The sequence below is a fragment of the Pristiophorus japonicus genome, chromosome 2 (assembly GCF_044704955.1).
Source record: "Pristiophorus japonicus isolate sPriJap1 chromosome 2, sPriJap1.hap1, whole genome shotgun sequence".
In the NCBI taxonomy this organism is placed as follows: domain Eukaryota; kingdom Metazoa; phylum Chordata; class Chondrichthyes; family Pristiophoridae; genus Pristiophorus; species Pristiophorus japonicus.
This window is the reverse complement of record NC_091978.1, coordinates 204903150-204924613: the sequence shown is the minus strand read 5'-3', so window position 1 is coordinate 204924613 and position 21464 is coordinate 204903150.

Here is a 21464-nt window from a genome sequence, read left to right as displayed (position 1 = left end):
TGTGCCCAGGTCCCAAGCAAGTTCCCCACGCTGTTCGAACCAGGCATCGGGAAGTTCCAGGGAGCAAAAGTGCAGATCCATTTCATTCTGTGGGCACGACCCATCCATCACAAGGCGAGGTACCTTACATGATGAGAGAGAGGGTGGAGATCGAGCTGGACAGGCTGCAACGAGAGGGCATCATTTCGCCGATCGAATTCAATGAGTGGGCCAGTCTGATTGTTCCAGTCCTCAAGGGAGACAGCACCGTCAGAATCTGTGGTGATTACAAAGTAACTATCAATCATTTCTCACTGCAGGATCAATAGCCACTACCAAAGGCAGATGACCTAATTGCGATGCTGGCAGGAGGAAAAACGTTCACGAAGCTGGACTTGACCTCGGCCTACATGACACAGGAGCTGGAGGAATCTTCGAAAGGCCTCACCTGCATCAACACACACAAAGGTCTTTTCGATAACAACAGATGTCCGTTTGGGATTCGATTGGCCGCGGCGATATTCCAGAGGAACATGGAAAGCTTGCTGAAGTTGGTCCTGTGCACCGTGGTCTTCCAGGACGACATCTTGGTTACAGGTCGGGACACAGTCGCGCACCTGCAGAACCTGGAGGAGGTTCTCAGACGGCTTAATCGTGTGGGGCTCAGGCTAAAACACTCGAAGTGCATTTTCCTGGTGCCTGAAGTGCAGTTCCTTGCGAGAAGAATCGCGGCGGATGACATCAGGCCCACTGATTCGAAGACGGAGGCTATCAAATACGCACCAAGACCACAGAACGTGACGGAGCTGCGGTCGTTTCTCGGACTCCTGAACTACTTTGGTAACTTATTACCAGATCTTAGCACATTGTTAGAACCCTGCACTCTTTACTGCATAAAGGAGGTAAATGGGTATGGGGTAAAAGCCAAGAAAATGCCTTTGAGAGAGCTAGGAAGCTGTTATGTTCAAACAAATTGCTTGTGTTGTAGATCGTTTGGTACTGGCATGTGATGCATCGTTGTACAGGGTCGGGTGTGTATTGCAACAAGCTAATGCTTTTGGGAAAATGCAACCAGTTGTTTATGCATCCAGAAGTCTTTCTAAGGCCGAGAGGGCCTACAGTATGATCAAAAAAGAAGCGTTAGCGCATGTTTACAGCGTAAAGAAAATGCATCAATATCTGTTCAGGCTCAAATTTGAATTGGAAACCGACCATAAGCCACTTATATCCTTCGTTTCTGAAAATAAGGGGATAAATACGAACGCATCGGCCCGCATCCAGAGATGGGCGCTCACGTTGTCCGCATACAACTACACCATCCGCCACAGGCCAGGCACAGAAAACTGTGCCGATGCTCTCAGTACGCTGCCATTGCAAACCACCGGGGTGGAGATGGCACAGCCTGCAGATCTAGTTATGGTAATGGAAGCATTCAAGAGTGAGCAATCACCTGTTACCGCCTGACAGATTAGAACCTGGACAAGCCAGGACCCCTTAATGTCCTTAGTAAAAAACTGTGTGCTCCATGGGAGTTAGTCTAGTGTCCCGTTAGAGATGCAGGAAGAAATAAAACCGTACCAGCGGATCAAAGATGAAATGTCTATACAGGCAGACTGCCTCCTATGGGTTAATCAGGTAGTTGTGCCAAAAAAGAGCAGGGACACTTTCATCAGTGATCTCCACAATACCCACCCAGGCATTGTAATGATGAAAGCGATAGCCAGATCCCACGTGTGGTGGCGCAGTATCAATGCAGACTTAGAGTCCTGTGTGCACAAAGGTAATACATGTTCCTAGTTAAGCACTGCAATCAGGGAGGCGCCACTAAGTTTATGGTCTTGGCCCTCCAAACCGTGGTCTAGCGTTCATGTCAACTATGCAGGCCATTCTTGGGAAAAATGTTTTTAGTGGTTGTAGATGCGTACTCCAAGTGGATTGAATGTGTGACAACGACGGCAAGCACAACGGCTGCCACCATTGAAAGCCTACGGGCCATGTTTGCCACGCACTGCCTGCCTGATGTCCTTTTAAGTGACAATGGGCCATGCTTTGCCAGTACGAATTAAAGGAATTCATGACCCGTAATGGGGTCAGACATGTCACATCTGCCCCGTTTAAGCCAGCGTCCAATGGTCAGGCAGAACGAGCCATTCAAACAATCAAGCAGAGCTTGAAAAGGGTAACTGAAGGCTCACTGCAGACTCGCTTATCCCGAGTCCTGCTTAGTTACCACACAAGACCTCACTCCCTCCCACTGAACTGCTCATGAAAAGGGCATTTAAGACAAGGCTCTTGTTAGTCCACCCTGATCTACACGAACAGATAGGGAGCAGGCGGCTTCAACAGAATACATATCATGATCGCGCAAATGTGTCAAGTGAAATTGAGTAAATGATCCTGTATTTGTGTTGAACTATAGACAAGGTTCCAAGTGGATTGCTGGCACTGTTGTGGTCAAACTCACAAATGGACTCACCTGCAGGAAACACTTGGACCAAACCAAACTCAGATTTATGGACTATCTAGAACAACCCACAATAGACTCAACCTTTTTCAACCCTCCAACACACACACAAGTGGCAACTGACCCAGCGGTTGACCATGAAGCAGAACCCATCACCTGCAGCAGCCCAGCAAGACTCACCACCCCCAGCAGTCCAGCAAGGCCAGCTGCACAGCAGCCCAGCGAAGGCCCAACAAACGACTCACCAATACCAGTATTTGCATCGAGATGATCAACCAGAGAAAGGAAGGCCCCAGATCAACTCACATTATAAATAATTACACTATTGATTTTGGGGGGAAGTGTTGTTATGTATGTAACCTGCAATTACCATGTCTAACCACCTGGAGTCCCAAGGAATCCCACAATCCCTTGGGAGCACCTGTATATAAGGAGGCCTCACAGGCTGGAGAGGTACTCTGAGATCTGTAATATGGTCACATTTACTTTGAGCTTGCAGTATCTAGTCTGACTCCTTATCCAAGACAAAACACAACCAACATAACTGAGCTGCAGAGCCCACAAGTTGCCCCGTCTCCATATTGCTCATCTGGCTGCAATGAGACCTTTGTGTGGTTTGAATCCTCGGAGGCTCCTGGCTCCAGTCGGCTACAGCAATGCAGTGCGAGAGGGCAATCTGACAGGCCAGCTCTCCGGAGGGTGAGTCGGCAAAGTCAGTCTGCTCGACGACAGGCAGACATGGAACTGAACTTGGTGGAAATGTCCAGGGGAAACCGTGAGCTTATGGATGCATTGGCACGGATCCCAGAGAGCATCGACAAGCTCACTGCGACTGTTGCGGAGGCAGCATCACGGATCGTCAATGCAACTCAGGACTCCAGCGTGGCCATCATTGCCCACACACAATTGGAGGCCTCGAGCAGTGACAGTGGCGTTCCAGATTGTGTGGCGTCTGCCCTTGAGCACGTTACAGCATCGCATGAATCGCAGGCACAAGGTACACTTCAGCTAGGTGGTGTGATGCAGTAGATGACTGCTGCCAACCTCTCTGCATTCTCCACTATCCAACGGGAAAGGGATGGTGCCAAAGCAGACCAGCAAGTTGTGGAGACACGTCGTGCTCTGAATGCTGAGGCACAGCCCCATCGGAGAATCAGCGGCTCCCAGGAAATGGAAGGTGTTGTCCTTTCTCAGGATGACAGGATGCCGGCTCCCACCATTGACTCACCAACCATGCACCATACACGGTTGACACCCCAGCCACCAGTGACTGCTTCCACCAATGATGAGGCGCAGCACTCCGTAGCCAGGCCTTCCAGGCCAAGAGCTGGTCCAGGGCATCCTCAGGTGCCGTCTGCATTGTCTGTCTCCCCAACACAGCAGCCCTCTAGCAGCCTTGTTGTAGACACTGAAACCTCATTGAGGATGAGCAGCAGGCATGGGAGGGGGCTGATGGGAAGGGTGGGGGGATAGTGTGGCTAAAGCCATTAAGGCCTGGCACAAGGTTCACCTCACTTGGAAAAGTTGACATTGTAAATAGTTGTACCTTTGTTGTATCTTAGTTTGTATTGACTTGCTGCAGAAAGCAGTTTCGTGTTTATTTAGTTTTGGTTTTATCATTGTATCATTTTGGGTAGTTGAGGGGGGGCATTGCTTGTTATTGTTGTTCATTAAAATGTTTCATGTACCTTTGTCATTGGTATCTTGTGTCTCATTGCAGAATTCAGTGTAGATGAGCCGTCATGGTGGCAGAGTCACGAGTCAAAGCTTCAACCACACCTTCCCCATTCAATGATGAGCTAGCGATGTAAGGCTCTGCAGGGAATCGAATATGGCCAGAGTGGTCTCCTGGACATATTGATTGGGTCGGAGAGAAATTTTCCCAGATTTTTTTTTCCCCAAATTGGTCTGGGTTTTTATCTGCTTTTTGCCTCTCCCAGTGGATCACATGGCTCTGGTGGGGTGGAGTATAGAATGTTTCAGTGTAAGGGGTGTCACAGTTGTGTGGAGCAGACTGGTTGGGCTGGGTGCTCATCACCTTTCCGCCATTGTTCATAGGTTTATATGTAAACTTTAGGGCTGTTGAACGAGGACCATAATGCTCATTGTCGGCCGGCGCGGACACGATGGGCCGAAATGGCCTCCTTCTGCGCTGTAAATTTCTATGTTTCTATGTTTCTATGGGCTAGACTTTCCATTTCATATCACCCATATATCGCCCAAAACGACTGGTTATCACCCATTTTGAGCAAAAAGTGGAAACTCAGGCTGGAACATTGCCGGAAAATTAAGTCCCCAAATTTTGGCTCACATCGCTGAGCTGATCGCTGAGATGATCGCCCGCACATCACCGAGTGGAACTTTCGGTACATCACCGGCACATCGCCGGGCTGATCGCTAGCCGAGAACATCGCTGGATAATAGTTGCTTTTACCGGGCCTTCCTCACTGAACTGAGCACTATGGGTGCCATTTTGAATTTTGGAAGCAGGGAGGAGGCAGGAAAAAACTTGAGCTTATATATTTGTGAGTTATTTAAGGGTCTTTTACAGATAGATCCACTCACATTTAAATTTATATTTAATTATACTAATATTAGCTTAGTAGGTTAAGCTTTTTTTTGCTAAAAAGTGCATTTATAGCAAGTGAAAATAATTATTGATAGTGATGGGGCCTATGCTTTCTCTGTCATTACTCGTAACTTCTCACACGCTGGTTTCTGAAAGGATCAATCGAAGAGCTGGTCGAGTATTGCGGAGACAGAGGAGGCAGAGGGGGCGAGCGTACAGCCAACGAAGGGACAAGGAAACGCAATCTTACCTCAACTTTTCTGAAAATGCATGTCTTCGGAGGCTGTGCTTCTGGAAGGAGGTCATTGATGAGATATGCCAGCTCATCAAGGGGGATCTGCAGCCTTCCAGCACCATCAGAACCGCACTGAGGTAAAGGTTACTGCGGGACTATCCTTCGATGCATCTGGATCCTTTCAGGCTTCAGCTGGTGGCATCTGTGGTATCTCTCAGCACACCACACACTGCTGCATTCGGCAGGTAACTGAAGACCTTTACGCTTGTAGGATGGACTTTATAAACTTCCCTAAGACTAGGGAGGCACAGACCGGGAGGGCTTTGGGTTTCTCAAGAATAGCAAACTTCCCCAAGGTGTAGGGAGCAATAGACTGCACGCACATCACCCTGAAAGTCCCTTTTCAGAACCCGGAGGTGTTTCGTAGCAAAAAGTGATTCCACTCCCTGAATATGCAGCTCGTTGTCGACCACAACCAAATTATTAAGATAGTAAATGCTTCATTTCCTGGCAGCATCCATGATGCGCACATCCTGCATGAGAGTGCTATCCCTGACCTGTTTGTCAATCAGCCAGAAGGTCACGGTTGGATACTGGGGGATAAAGAATATGGCCTTGCCAGCTGGCTGATGACCCCACTGCATAATCCAGTTACTGAAGCCGAGAAACGTTACAACGAAAGCCACATAGCTACACACAACATCGTCGAAAAGACAATTAGAGTCCCAAAGCAGCGCTTCAGATGCCTGGACCATTTTGCTAGCAGCCTACAATACCACTCTGACCAGGTCGCTGAATTTATTGTGGTGTGTTGCGTGTTGCATCACCTAGCCATAAGGAGAGGACAACAAATGCCAGATGGGACTGCAGGTGCACCTCCAGAAGGAGGAGAGACAGAAGAGCCAGACGGCGAGGAGAAAGAAGAGGAGGAGGAGGAGGAGGCTGGTGAGGACCTCAGGGAGGACAATCAGCCTGGCGATGAAGCCATGGTCCCACCCCCGCACCCCCCAAAAGAACAGAGATACCCCGTGGGAGTTATGTGGCTGCAAAGCTGTTGCGTTAGCAGCTCATAAATGAACGCTTTGCATGAACTTACATTGGGGACAGTCACATTTCCAGTCACAGTTAAACAAAAGTTGCATTTGCGTTGAGTTACATTGAGTTACGTTTTAGCCTTGCCTGCACTGGCCTGGCCTGTCCATTGTTGTACAACATTTGCATTAATGCTTAACTGAACTAAACTTATGTTATTGTAAGACAATGCACAACAATCGTTAAATTCAGTAAAAAAATTTATTGCAACAAATACATTTAAAAAATGTTTTTATCAACACCCCCCTAGCACAACTATAAATGAACATTAACAGTAACAATTTAACATTAACACTAAAAAATTTAACAGTAACAGAAGATGACATAGCAAAAACACCCCCCCACCTCCCTGCCTGTGGCCACGTTTCCCTCCAGATCCTTCCCCGCCCCCCCCCCACCCCGCCCCCCGTGTCTTAGCCCCACCTGCCTGTTTTGGTCGCTGGAGACCAAGACGACGCTGGCCTGCAGCTGGCAACGGAAAGACTTCCTGCCGTGCTGAGGATGTTGGAGTGGAAGACGAAGCTGGCGGTTCGTTATCCGAGTCAGGCGGTAGTGGAACCTCCGCACTTGTTTGAGTGCTCGGGGTTATACTTGGACCCAACACGGCACCTTGGGGTGCAGCGCCGTGTTCAGCCAGAAGCGCATGCCGAAGGGCATTTGTTGCGGCGGTCTGTTCACGTATCTCCTCCAGGGTCTGCCATGCCACCTCCAGTAGCTCGACTTGTGCAGCAGACACCTGTGAAAAGTCACGCGTGAACTGAGAAAACCCCTGGAGAAGCTCACGACCTATGGCGACCGTCTCCTAGCACATGGACATCAAGCCCTCCAGCTGATCGTCCAAGGGAGGCGATTGCTGACCTCGCTGACCCGGCCTCCGATGGGTCGGCGTGCACAATATAATGCGCCTTGGCGTTGCCGGCTGCATACCACTTGGTCCCAGTGCCTCTTCCTCTTCAATCTCACTTGAGATGACCTTAGATCAGCTCCCCAACAGTTGTCTGCTGCTGCTGGTGCTCCTCCTCCTCCTCTTCCTCCTCAGGCTTAGTGGTGGTGATGGTGGTGTCTCGCTCCTCCTCCTCCTGTTCACCAGGTGCTGGTGCAGGTGCTGGTTGCACCTTGACCAGCATTACAGGATGACCTTAAAAGCACATTTGAGCTTATTACAGAGCTTATTAGAACATAACGGTACACATTAACAAGAGACGTTACATATCAATACATTTCACAACCCCAGAAAGCTGTATCGGCTGCATTTCCTGCTCATATTGCTTCTTATGCACAAAGGCTGCATGCATGACATGACATGACATCATTCGTATATTGCATATTGCATTATAATTACAGGACATTACGTTACTTTTTAATACTGACACATTACCCATGAGACGAATAGCTGGACTCCGTCAGACCGCGGATGGTGGCCGAACGGTTTCCATGGCCCACCAGCGCGGCTGCACGCTCCTCCAGGTTGGTTAAAGTTTGAAGCTGAGCAGAGGCCCATCCGTTGCGTCTCTGCTCAGCGCGGTTATTAGATATCTTCTTCTGCAAATGAGAAAAGAGTATAGCATAAGCTAATTGACTAGGTGGTATCATAGAGTCACAATAGTTTAAAACGTTACATGCAGCCAGAGAGACTTCCATCCCATCAAACACTCCCAGGGCAGGTACAACACGGGTTCAATACAGATTATAGCTCCCTCTACACTGTGGCATCAAAACACTCCCAGGACAGCTACAGTACAGATTAGATACAGATTAAAGCTCCCTCTACACTGTCTCATCAAATATTCCCAAGACAGCTACAGAATGGGGTTATTTACAGAGTAAGCTCCCTCTACACAGTCCCAGGTTCAGAGCCCTGTCCGGATCTTAACATGGAATTTATGTAATACATGTATGAGTAACAAACTTAAATTCAATCCAGGAGATTCATTATTATAATTACAATTTGCATCAGTACAATATAAATGTAACTGACTCTTGCTGCAGCTACCAAGCTGTTCCAGCGTTTCCGGCACTGGTCTGACCCCCCTCGCCTCTTGGGAAGCCAAGGACACCACGTCTGCAATCTCCACCCAAATTTTCCGATACACATGGGGTGGAGGTTTCCTGTGAACACCCCGAGTCAATTGGCCCCACCAGGACTGCACCTCATTGACAAGGGCCTCATTGGCTTCATCGCTGAAAGGTTTCACCCTCTTTCTCTCCCCCTCAGCATTATGATGCATTTCAGATATAATATAACTTTTAACTGTATATTATAACGTATAAAGTATAAAGTATATTGTAAAGTCTGTCAACTATCTGTAAACCTCTGTAAAACTCTCTTTCTCTTCTCTCCTCCAATTCACTGCCTTCTCGGTATCTCTCCTCTCTCTCTTTCTCGCTCTCTCTCTCTGCCCCTCTCTGTGCCTTCTGTGCATGTGTGGATGACCCCTGATCTCCTGAAAAGCAGGAAAACCAGTCACCAAGAAAAAAAAAATCGCATGCGCAGAAGGCTGTTGCTAGGGCAGCTTTTGCCTTCCACATCACTGGCCGTTCGCTGGGCGCACATCACATCATCGACCTTTCGCATCGCCCATTTCACATCGCTGGCCTATCGGCGAGTGGAAAATCGCAATCCAAAAAATGGGCGATGTTCCAGCGATCGGTAAGGCTGAGACATTGAACATCGCTGGAACATCGCCCATTTTTTGGGCAATAGCCAGCAAAGTGGAAAGTCTAGCCCGATGTTTCGATGTTTCTTGCTGCAGCTGCATCTCTACGCTGCCTCCCCTGAGGTTGTGGTGGATCCGCAATGAGTTCCTCGCCAGGCTCGTCTTCCTAGTCCTCCTCCTCCTGAGGTTTATCCTGCAATCCCGACTGGCAATGCCTGGCCCCTCATGATAGCTAAGTTGTGTAGCATGCAGCACACCACAATGAATTCAGAAATCTGTTGAGTGGAGTATTAAAGGCTGCCTCCAGAGCAGTCCAGGCATCGGAAGCGCTGCTTGAGCATACCAATTGTCTGTTCGATGATGTTGCATATGGCTGCATGGCTGTCATTTTTCTTGGTTTCTGTGGCAGGGTTCCAGAGGAGGGTCATGAGCCAGGTGGCCAGGCCATAACCTTTGTCCCTGAACAACCAGCCCTGCCCTTGTCTTTGTCATTGAAACATTCGTGACACACTGCTCTCATGCAAGATGAAAGTATCATGTGTGTTCCCTAGATAGCAGGCATTCACTATGAGGATGCACTGTGTCTGGTCGCAGACCAGCTGTATGTTTAGGGAGTGGTATCCCTTTCTGTTTCTGAAGACCTCTGCATTGTGTAATGATGCTCGCAAGGTGACATGTGTGCAGTCAATGGCTCCTTGAAACTTGGGTAAACTTACAATTCTTCCAAAACCTAAAGCCGTCTCATTCTAGCTGTCCCTGCTCATTGGGAACTTTATGAAGTCCATTCTGCATGTGTACAGTGCCCTTGTAACCTGGCGAATGCAGCATAGAATGCCATCGCCACAGTCACATTCACCTCAACGGGCAGCGCAGTCCTTTTGGCACTGGTAGGCTGTAGGTCTGTCTGTATGAGCTGGCATATCTCTGTCAGCACTTCTTTTCAGCAGTGCAGCCTTCTAACACACTGTGCCTCAGAGATGTGGAGATATGAGCGATGCTCCTTGTAAACCTGTTACAAAGGTTAAATCATTAATATAAATTGTAAACAGTAGTTCCAGCACAGATCCTTGTGGAACAACACTTCCCATCTTCTCCCACTCTGAATGGCTACCCTTTACCCCTTCTCGGTCCAGAGCTGCTCAAGGTCATCCTCCAAGGCTATCAGCAGTCTCCTCCGCTAAGGCAGCAGCCTTCCATCAGCCATGCTGCAGCCACTGGGGTAACACTGCGCAGGAGAACTAGGACAGGCAAAGTCACAGGGAAGACAGACACTAAGGGGATGCATAAGAGTGATTAGTTTACATATGTATGCAATATAGCATAATTTAATTTAGGAATGATTATTTTGTGGTGGCTTTTATTTTTGCATTGTGGCCAAGCGGACATTGTGATGGTCGGTGACAGAGGAAAGGTAAGGGACTGTTGTTGAAAGGGAAATTGAGGTTGTGTTTACTGGTATCGCACTCGGATGAGTTCTTCACAGATAGCCCAGGCAGAAAAGGGCTCTCTAGGTTGCTTCTTCCCTTTCTCTTCCTCCTTCTCCTCCTCAACAGCTCATTGTTTATCTGGTAGCAAAGGCTGTGCCCTCATGATGGCGGATTTGTGCAGCATGCAGCAGACCACCACCAATCTTGACACCTACTCAGCCGAGTACTGCCGGGGTCCTCCAGAGTGGTCCAGTCAGCGGAAGCATTGTTTCAGTACACCAGTAGTCTGCTCAATCACATTTTGTGTGGCAGCATGGCTTTCATTGTTGCGCACCAGAGTCATGAGCCACATCGTCAGTGGATGACCCCTGTCACCAAGTTGTGTAAGGGGTTTTCAGGGAGTGTTGTTGTGCCTTGGGTGTCTCTCTCTGGGCTTCTGTCCTCACAGCTTATGCCTGGCCTGTGAGGTACCCTGAGTGCTGCAAGAGCACCCCTGGAGAGACTGTGTCCACAGCTTATGAAGGGGGTTTTGAGACTCGTGCGTCCCCACAGCTTATGCCTAGCCTGTGAGGCACCTGTGAGTGTCAAACACTCCTAACCCCTTCTTCCCTACCTGTGACACACAGCTGAGCGTTTTTGAGGTGCTCCTAGCTTCCCTTACAATGTTCTGACATAAGACTCACGATCAGGAGATGTAATACAATAGAACTGAGACAAGGTGATTCCAAGAGGAACTTCGGCTTCTAATTTATTTGACAAGGTGTATCTCAACAAACAGCAATACACCAACAAAACAATCCCCCTAAATTCCACTAAACGAACACAACGAAAATCTTTACACAAGTTTAGCAGTACAATGCCCAACCTCCCACCTTTCCTGGCCTAACTGAGTTGGGAGTTCTGGGGACCAGAGGTTATACTCACTACTGTGCCTTCTGTAGTCTAGTGGTTTGTTTCTTCTATCTTCGGTGTCTTCGGACACTGGTTTTCCTTCAGTGTCGAGAGTCTTGCTGGTTGTTGGATGACGAGGGCAGGGAACCATCCACACTACGTCAGAAACCCCTTTTTATAGCCAGATTATCCAGTCCGCCTCTCCTGCTGAAATCGATTCTTCCCATTGGTGGGCTTTGTGATTTTGAAAAATGCAGCAGTTTTAGATTATTGCGGGTATTTTCCACTGATGTTAACTTACTCAAGGTTTGAGTGGGTGTTGATTGCGTTGGCCTCCTGTAGCCATTGTGTAGATCCTTGGTTTGTTTTGGGTTCCCTAGTTTTCTGAAGATCTGCATAATTTCCTTCCATAGTGTAAACATGGGGAAGACAATAGTCCGATAATGGCTGTGAGTCAGTCCCACAGTTTGAGCAAGTGCTCTCCCATTGGCTTGAAAGCCCCATGCTTCGGGCTGACTCTGTCTCACAATTGGCCCTCCGGTGTCCTCCCCCATCCAATCACTGCTCTGCCACGGTCAAACTGTATCGGTTTCAATTCACAGCACAGACTGATCCCACAGCCCTTTTCCTTCTGGGTAAAATGAGGGTGTTTTCGTCCTTTACTACATAATCCCCCATCACAGTCAGACACCACTCGAGTGTGTCAAAGTTCAGGGTGGTGAGAAAACCCTAGGTCTCCCAAATTGCCCAACTTTCTCCAGTTTAACTCTAAACTGATCCCGTCGATATGTATCGTAATTCCTTTTAACGCGGTACAAAACACAGAATCCAACAGATTACAATATACGACAGCAATATACATATATGTACTTAAGGTTACAGCAGCAATTGTACATTGAGTCTCATTTCAGTCTTAACCGTAAAACAAAGAAACCTGCCCTGCAAACTCCCCAGGGGCCATGTATGAAAACGCAGTCATCCCTGGGAATAACAAAGCCGCCTAAGTGTCGCGGTCAAGCTTTGTTTACACACCTTGAGTGTTTAGCAACGGCTCCCCTGTCTGTGTAGTAGTCTGAGGAACTGCTTTCCTTTTCTTTTTCTCCTGAGCTTACAGCTTGTAACTAGCAGATAAGCTACAATCAGGAGTTGGCCGATTACTAAGGGATGCGATCCCACCCGGATCCATGCAGGTATGTCTGCCCGTATTCCCAAATCCCACCATGCTGCGGGTTTAATCTGGGCAATCTCCCCTGCTAGAATTTCAGTTTTCTGCTCCATGGTGTAAAAATGTTTTTGAGACAAATCCACTGCCTGGAGGAGGGCTGTAAGTTTCTCAGGTAGTGGGGCAATGGGATAGCCAAAATGGGCGACATATTGTTGCAGGTGGCTGAGGTTGTTTTGTACCGTGAGGTGAATCGTGGAAGGTTCAGGGATGGGTGTGATTCTGGTGTGTGCCACTTGAACCTCTGCCCTGGGTTTAAAGCAAAAGCTGCTGTACGGTATTGGACACCACCTTCCCCGGTCCATGTTCATACCATTGGGCACTTGTGGTGACACAATATGTCCCACCGCCTACATATGCTACCTGTGGAGGCATGTGGTTAGGGGCCATTACCTCCATTGTGCAATTGATAGGCTCTGCCCCAGCAGTGCTGAACCCGCATTGTGGCCTTGCAAAAGCGTTCAAGTGCTGGGGGCACAGGATTACCTGTGCTCCCCTGCTCTGACAACCCGAGAGGTCTGTACCTGTCACAGTGTGCTCCCACATTGTGACATAAGGTGGGACCTCTTGGAATCGAACATGCACCCTTCCACGAATGACTCCCACATTCTCCACTCGGTACAGGGGTGCTGGTCATGGGGACGCCCCCATCACGGGCATCCTGACCACCACACCCATGATGGTATGCTTTGACTTTCCACAGTCCACCAGTACCGGTAGGCTTCCGACGCTACATGAAGTTGGCAAGGACTCAAAACATTATCATAAGGGTGCAGTGCTGCTAAGTGCTGGTTGCTGATCCAGGAGGGGACCTGTCCCTGTCTCAAATCCTCGAGGTTACTCCGTCCCTCTCCCAGCAACCAGGCCCCATAGAGCACGCACACCTCATTTTGGGCGGCTTGATCGGAGGAGTTTCTATCCTCCCGAATCAAGGCGTTTACAGCCCTGGCCAGTGCCTCCAATTGAGAGATAATCTCCTTTAAGTGAACTGTCATTGCCACCTCTTCGTGGAGTGCGGATCCCACTACAGTATTCTCGTCCCCCAGGATTTTGCGCAGCTGATTCTTTAACCCATTTATCTGGAGGGCCAGCTGCATGTTAACCAAACTGTTGATGGCAGACGCCCCGGTGTTAAACCCCGTAAAAATGTCATTTAAAGTGCCACGCCTCTGCCTGCCCGGGTCGGCCCTATCCCACTGTTTATAAAAGTCTGTCACTTTGACATCTGGAAGTGGCCACAGTGATCTCCGGGCAGAGGATGGAGGCCTCTCCGTAGGTAAAGTCCTTATGGTTGGAGTACTTGGTGGAGTTCGATCCCAACCACCCAGGCCATCTCCCCTCGTGGGAGTAGGTGACCCGGCCATCCGCCGCCAGAGTCCCTTCTCCTGTGGTCACTGTTGGCGCTCTGCCCCCGGAGCATCCGAAAACCAGGGAGTCCTCGGTGTCCCCTCAGTGCCCAGTGCAGATCCTTAGCGATAGCAGCATCACTAACATCCAGTAGGGAGGTGTTGACATCTGAAAGGCAAGAAGAACATGGCCTTGCCTTGAGAGACCTCCCCAGGCTCGGCCCGCGTAACATGTCCCAAACACAAAAATGCTGTACCCAACCGTCACTGCCTTACCTAAACACATATGCACACAACACAAAGTAACAAAACAGGAAGGGAAAATATATACACCGCCACCCGTCCCCGGGTGGCCAGGCTATATCCTGTCACTGTACAGGCGTCGTCCACCACTCGGCTGACCGTATCCTGGGGACCAGGATGCCCTCCGCTGAGGGGCTCGTATAGTCCCCCTTAATGAGTCTTGTGCTGCCCTCTAAGGCCCTCCCGAGCCCCGGATAATCGGTGGGAGACCCTTGCTAGCGCAACAGAGCACCCTTCCTGTTGTCTTTCGCCTTCTCGGTCTGGGGCGGGAAGCTAAGTAAACAGGGGACCACGGCGCCCTGGTCTGTGGCACTCTGTCACTCCTCCTTACTGTCGGTGCAGAGTCCCACGTTATGGGCTGCAATGCTATCTCCTCCACCTCTTGGGCTAGCCCCAGCTGATCCACCATGGGAGGTTCAGCTTCCCCTTGGACCTTGCTAATGGTAGAGCCTTTCTCCCTACTTCTGTTAGTGGGCTGGGAACCTCTACCCAGTGGTGGGATAGCCTTACAGGAGCAGTGAACCAACCCTGGCTGTAGAGCTTCGGGGCCCGCTGCCTCCTCCGGAGCCTCCAAATCCACCGGGGCCTGTTCTTCCCCCAGTGCCTGATTCCCTTCCCTTGCTCGTCCCCTCTGTTTTTTTACCTCTTTTGTGGTCAAACAATTTACACTGATTAATGTGATACCACTTCACCCGGCGAGGCAATCGAACCGCATAGACCATAGGGCTAGCCTTGTCCACTATGCTGTATGGTCCCATATACAGTGGTTCAAATACCCCGACCTGGGCGAAGCTTCTCACCATCACCTGGTCGCCCACCTCCCAATCATGGTGACTGCGGGGTTCCAGCAGCAGCCGATTGGCACGGTGCTGTTTTCTCATGTTGTTGGCCGCCTGCCAGTGAATCTGTTGAAGCTGTTCAAACAGATTCCTGACGAAGCGGTCCCGGTTCACCTCTCGAAGCTGCCCTTCGGTGAGAACCGGCGCCAACACATGCACAGGGGTTCTCATGATCCGGTCCGTCATCAGCTCATGGGGTGAGTACCCTGTGCTCTTTGACTGACTGGCCCGGATTCCCATGAGGACCAATGGTAAGACCTCCACCCACTTGTTCGGTGAGTCTCTCATCTCCTTGCGCAGCCTTTCCTTTAGGGTCCGGTTCAGGGGTTCTACGGGGCCTGAGGACTGAGGGTTGTAGGCGACATGCCATTTGGCTCTTATCCCCAGCACCTTTAGGGTGGCCTGCATCACCTGGCTGGTGAAGTGGCTTCCCCGGTCGGACTCCACGATTTGAGGTAGACCCCACTGAGAGAACACCTCCCTCACCAGGATTTTTGCAGTCCCCACCGCGGTAGCTGTTCGGCAAGGAAAGGCTTCCACCCACTTGGAAAACACATCCACCAGGACAAGGCAGTATTTATAACCTCCCTGGGCGGCCGGTAGGGGTCTGATGTAGTCGATCTGGATCGACTGCCATGGTCCCTCTACCCGCCTGACGTGTCCCATAGACACCTTCCTTTTCTGAGGGGCTGGGTTGTTTGCAGCGCAAACCAGACAGCCTGCACAGAAGTCGCGGACGTCTTCCCGGAGGCCTGGTCACCACCCTACCTTTTCTACCCGTTGCCAAGTAGACTCCGGCCCGGGGTGTCCCGCTCCTGGACCCTCATGGGCCAGCTGAAGGAATTCCCTCCACGACCCATTTGTCCCCTTTAAACAACATGCCTTCCCGCACAGCAATATCTGCAGCGCTGTATGGGTCCGCCGCCTTTTCCCCCTTTTTGATAGCAGCCAAGGCAGCCTTCAGGATCGGATCCTGCATCTGGACTACTTTAAGGTCCGGGGTCGCAGCCGTCCCTACGCTCCCTTGTGTCCCTGGCTTGCTTCTTGCTGCTGCTATTCTGCCTGCCTCGTATGGGTCCCATGGGCGACCTGTACGAGCACCTTCCCTTGCCAGCAGGTCTGCCTGCTGGTTACCTTTCCCCCGTGGCTCAGTTTTGGAGTGGGCCTTTACCTTATGGATATATACATCCCCGGTTTCTCCCACTGTAGCCACGATCTTTTCCAGCAGGGGTTTGGTCACAAGGGGCTTCCCCTCCGCAGAGGTGTACCCCCGGCGTGACCAAATCGCCAGATACTCTGTCCACGAATTGCAAGTGAACATGCTGTCCGAGCAAATCGTGTATGGGGTAGGGAATTCCTCGGGGTGTGTGACCACATACATCACCGCCGAGAGTTCCGCCTGCTGGGCGCTCAGGGTGCATGGGAGTTTAAAAGCCAAGGCAATTCCTGCCTTGGGATCCCAAACTCTGCAGCCCGTGAGTCTTGTACCCGCGGACACTGAACTGGAGCCATCAACGTAGATCTCGCGGCCTGTGGGGTGTATCCCTGCCCGAAATCCAAAGTTGATGTCCCATACCCGCTCCACAGAGCATCTATGCGGCTGCCCTGGATAGATTAAATTTGCTGCGAGCCTGGGCTCGCAGAGGCCCTTGACCTTTAAAGTCATTTGGGAGAGGAGGAGGGTCCAGCGAGTGATTCTAGCACTGCTCACTGTCCCGTTCTTAATCCTCCCGTCCAACAGCATCTGCGTCGGGGTATGATGGGTGAGGAGTGTAATGGGGGATATTCCGGTAAAGATCTGAGCTCTCTTTATTGCCCAGTGGGTGGCAAGCAAGTGCCTCTCACAATTGGAGTATCCCTTTTCTACCTCCGTGAGGACCCTGGAGGAGTACACCACTGGTCTCAGCTGACCATTTCGTCCCTGGAGCAACACTGCACTTAAGCTGTCACCACTGGCTGCCACCTCCAGGAAGAATTCCTCCCCCCCATCAATTGCCCCGAGGGCTGGTGCTACCTGCAGGTCTCTCTTAAGACGGACAAATGCTGCCTCACAGCCCTCGTCTCATTCCCACTCGACCCCCTTATGGAGGAGTCTGAGCAGAGGGGCGGCAGTGGCTGCATAGTCCTCGATGAAGTCCCTACAGTAGCCAGTGATTCCCAGGAAAGACCTTACCCCCGACACATCCCTAGGGACAGGGAGTTCCTGCACTGCCTTTCTTCTAGCCTCATCAATGGCCCTTTCTCCTGCCCTTATCGTCAGGCCCAGGAATTTTACCTCTCCTAGACCTATCTGGGCTTTCTTGGGGTTAACTTTAAAACCCCCTTCCTTCAGTAAGACCAGCAGTTCGGCCAGCAGTGGACCGTGTTCCTCACTGCTGCCTGTGAACAACAACAGGTCGTCCACATACTGGACCAGCTGGTGTGGTTGGCTGAAGCCTTTTAAGCAGTTCGCCATGCATTGGTGAAAGATGCTGGGACTATTATGAAAGCCCTGTGGGAGGCAGCTCCATGTATATTGCTGTTCCCGGAAGGTGAAGGCAAACTTGTACTGGTCTTCCCTCCGTACAGGGATAGACCAGAACTCGTTGGATATATCCAACACTGTGTACGTGGTTGCGGATGCAGGGATTTCCCCTATCAGATCCGCAACCGCCGCTACTGTGGGAGCACAAGCTGGGATGTTTTTATTGAGCACCCTGTAATCCACAGTAGCCCTCCAAGAATTGTCCGGTTTCCTAACCGGCCAAAGCGGGGAGTTGACATGGGTGGCTATGGGTCTCAAAACACCCTGCTCGACAAGCGAGCTTAAAGCTGTCTCCAAGTCTGCTTCTGCCTCTCAGGGAAAGCCATACTGCTTTTGCGGGCGGGACATGGGATTCCCATCTATTCTAACCTCCACTCCTGTGACTCTCCCACAATCGTGTTTATGGGTGGCAAATGCTGCAAGATTTGCTTGCACATAGGCCCGTTACTCGGCCGGGGTGTTACCGACCAGAACCTCCAGGTCGTAACCCACTTTTGGCTTCATTGTACACAGAGTCCCTTTTCCTTGTTTCTTATCAATAACCATGACTTCTCCCTCTGCTCCTGTGCCCACTGTGCCCCATAGACAGTGATTCCTCAAGTCTACTAGGATCTGGCGAGCGATGATGAAATCAGCCCCCAAGATCCCTTTTCCCACCTGCTCCCAGTTCATCAGGACGCACTTCCATTGTGTTTAGAGTGCTACTAAACGAACTGTGAGCGGGACTGAGAAAAACCCAGCCTTCTCATTTCCTGTGAACCCAACTAGTTAATACGGCACCCCGTTTGATAGAGGTTATGTTGCAGGGTCCTCCGAATGGACTATGGTGCTGGAAGCACCAGTGTCCAAAAGGTAAGTACCCAATACACCCTCAACCTCCATCTTGACCCAGGGTCGTCTCCAGGGGTCGTATTCTAGTGGGCACAGGTATGCAGGCTGTGCCTGGGCTAGTCACGGCCTCTGTACTGGCAGGGTTGCTGGTGCTTCCCTGCCTGTTGCCGTGGCTACCTTCCCAGTCCCCTCCAGTGCTGTCCTCACTGCAGCTACTATCTCGTCAAGGGATGGTGAGGAGCTCCCTCCACTTCCCCCACTCTGGGCGGCTCCTGAAGGACTTCTCCCCCCATATCTCTTTACTGGGCTCCTGCAATCCCTTTTAAAATGCCCAGCTTTCCCGCACCCGTACCACACTCCCTCCTTATCAATCGAGCGGCCACCCTCCTGGTGCCATTCCCTTTTGGGAATCGAGTTGGGTTTTACTGCATTTACCCGACCTTTGGAGGTATTCTCCTTCTCCCCTCCTCCATTCCGTTGGACCAGTGCCAGTTGCCTGACCACTGCTTCCTCGGTGAGGTTGGGGTCCCGGGAATCGAACCACAGTTCTGCCCTGGCCTTGAGCCGGGACAAGCAGTTTGCCACCAGCATCCTCAGCCAGCGGCCAGTCTGTACCGCGGAAAGATTCGCCCGGTTGAGGAGCTCCCCACAGGCTGCGTGGTATACCACCCACAGCCTGTCCGCAAACGCCTGCTGGGTTTCCCCTGCGAGCTGCCTTGTCCTTTCGACCTGTTCGAAAGGACTGCTGTCATCGAAGCCCATAGCCTCAAGGACGGCCCTCTGGACCTCAGCAAATGTACGCTGTCCCCTCCGACATTCTGCCGGTAGGGCCTGGTACAATTTGCTGTCCAGAGAGAAGAGCAGCAGCTTGGCTGTCTCTTCCTCGTCGCACCCATTAATTTCCCCTGCCTGCATCACCTCCATCAAGTGGATAGACGGGTCCCCGCTGCGAGTGAGTTTGGCCAAATGGGCCACCATGGCCCTGAGTGATTGAACTCCATGGGGAATAATAAAGTCGCTCTCCAGCGCTCCCCGATCTTGGCCACCTGCCTATGGAGGACCATACTTGCGCTGCCTGACCGGGCACATCCGCCCTTGTTCAGGATCTTTCTGCGCTGGTCCCTCTACCTCTGGCTGTCCCACCAAACCCGGTGCAGCAGACAGTGCCTGGTCGCCAGATGCAACCTTTAACTGACCCTCGGCTGGAGCCTCACATCCCTGCTGCTGAGCGGGACACATTGGTCCTGCCCCCAGCCCTGGGTATGCTACTACCTGCGCGCCCCGCTCCTCCTGGTACCCCACCGGACAAACCACCGGTGCTTCAGGAGGTGGTCGGGCGTCTCTTGCCTTTGGATTCTTCTCTACCCCCCAATACTCTCCTTTGTCCCCTGTGAACCCTCCGGGTCCTATCAGGGCGACCATCCCCTTTGCCTGGGATAGAGTGTGGGTGAGAGTTTTAATCCTCTCCTGGCAGGGACCGTGATCTGCAAACTCACTGCTACTGGCCACTTTATAGGCTGCCTGTACGTCTTTTAATTTATTCTCTAGTTCCCAAATTTTCTGGGTGTACCGAGAGTTCTGTTCCCGGAGGGACCCTCACTACCCTTGGCCTCAGTGACTTGACACTGAAGATAGTCCCGGCTATTTCGGAAGGTCTCCTCCAACTCCCTCTTCCCTTGCTGCTCCACAGCTAATTCGGCCAGCAGGTTGTCCTCAACCGCAGCCCGGATAGCAGAGAGCTCCTCTGATTTCTGAAGACTCTGTTCCAAGTCCTTCACCCGCTGGTCGAGCTTTCGGACTTGGCAGGTGAAGCAGATAAGCCAGATGGCCTTTTCCACCCTGCGGTTGTGGTCCTTCCCTGCTGTCCACTGGGCAGCAGCATCCACTGGGCGCTCTGCCCGAGTGAGGGCTTGCACCCAAGGTTTGGTGAGGTTCACCTTGCCAAAAATGTATGAGGAAATTCTCTCCTCCATTTTAGTTTCCTCTCTTATCACCTCATCTGTTATATTAAAATCTCCTGTTTGCTTATGTCCTGCCACAGTCACCATGTTCTGTAAGGGGTTTTCAGGGAGTGTTGTTGTGCCTTGGGTGTCTCTCTCTGGGCTTCTGTCCTCACAGCTTATGCCTGGCCTGTGAGGTACCCTGAGTGCTGCAAGAGCACCCCTGGAGAGACTGTGTCCACAGCTTATGAAGGGGGTTTTGAGACTCGTGCGTCCCCACAGCTTATGCCTAGCCTGTGAGGCACCTGTGAGTGTCAAACACTCCTAACCCCTTCTTCCCTAGCCTGTGACACACAGTTGAGCATTTTCGAGGCGCTCCTAGCTTTCCTTACAATGTTCTGACATAAGACTCACGATCAGGAGATGTAATACAATAGAACTGAGACAAGGTGATTCCAAGAGGAACTTAGGCTTCTAATTTATTTGACAAGGTGTATCTCAACAAACAGCAATACACCAACAAAACAATCCCCCTAAATCCCACTAAACGGACACAACGAAAATCTTTACACAAGTTTAGCAGTACAATGCCCAACCTCCCACCTTTCCTGGCCTAATTGAGTTGGGAGTTCTGGGGACCAGAGGTTATATTCACTACTGTGCCTTCTGCAGTCTAGTGGTTTGTTTCTTCTATCTTCGGTGTCTTCGGACACTGGTTTTCCTTCAGTGTCGAGAGTCTTGCTGGTTGTTGGATGATGAGGGCAGGGAACCACCCACACTACGTCAGAAACCCCTTTTTATAGCCAGATTATCCAGTCCGCCTCTCCTGCTGAAATCGATTCTTCCCATTGGTGGGCTTTGTGATTTTGAAAAATGCAGCAGTTTTAGATTATTGCGGGTTTTTTCCTGTTAACTTACTCAAGATTTGAGTGGGTGTTGATTGCGTTGGCCTCCTGTAGCCATTGTGTAGGCCCTTGGGTTGTTTTGGGTTCCCTGGTTTCTAAAGGTCTGCATAATTTTCCTTCAATTCAGTTTTTCTAACCTACTCAAGGTTTGAGTAGGTGTTAATTGGGTTGGCCTCCTGTAGCCATTGAGTAGGTTCTTGGTTTGTTTTGGGTTCCCTAGTTTTCTGAAGATCTGCATAA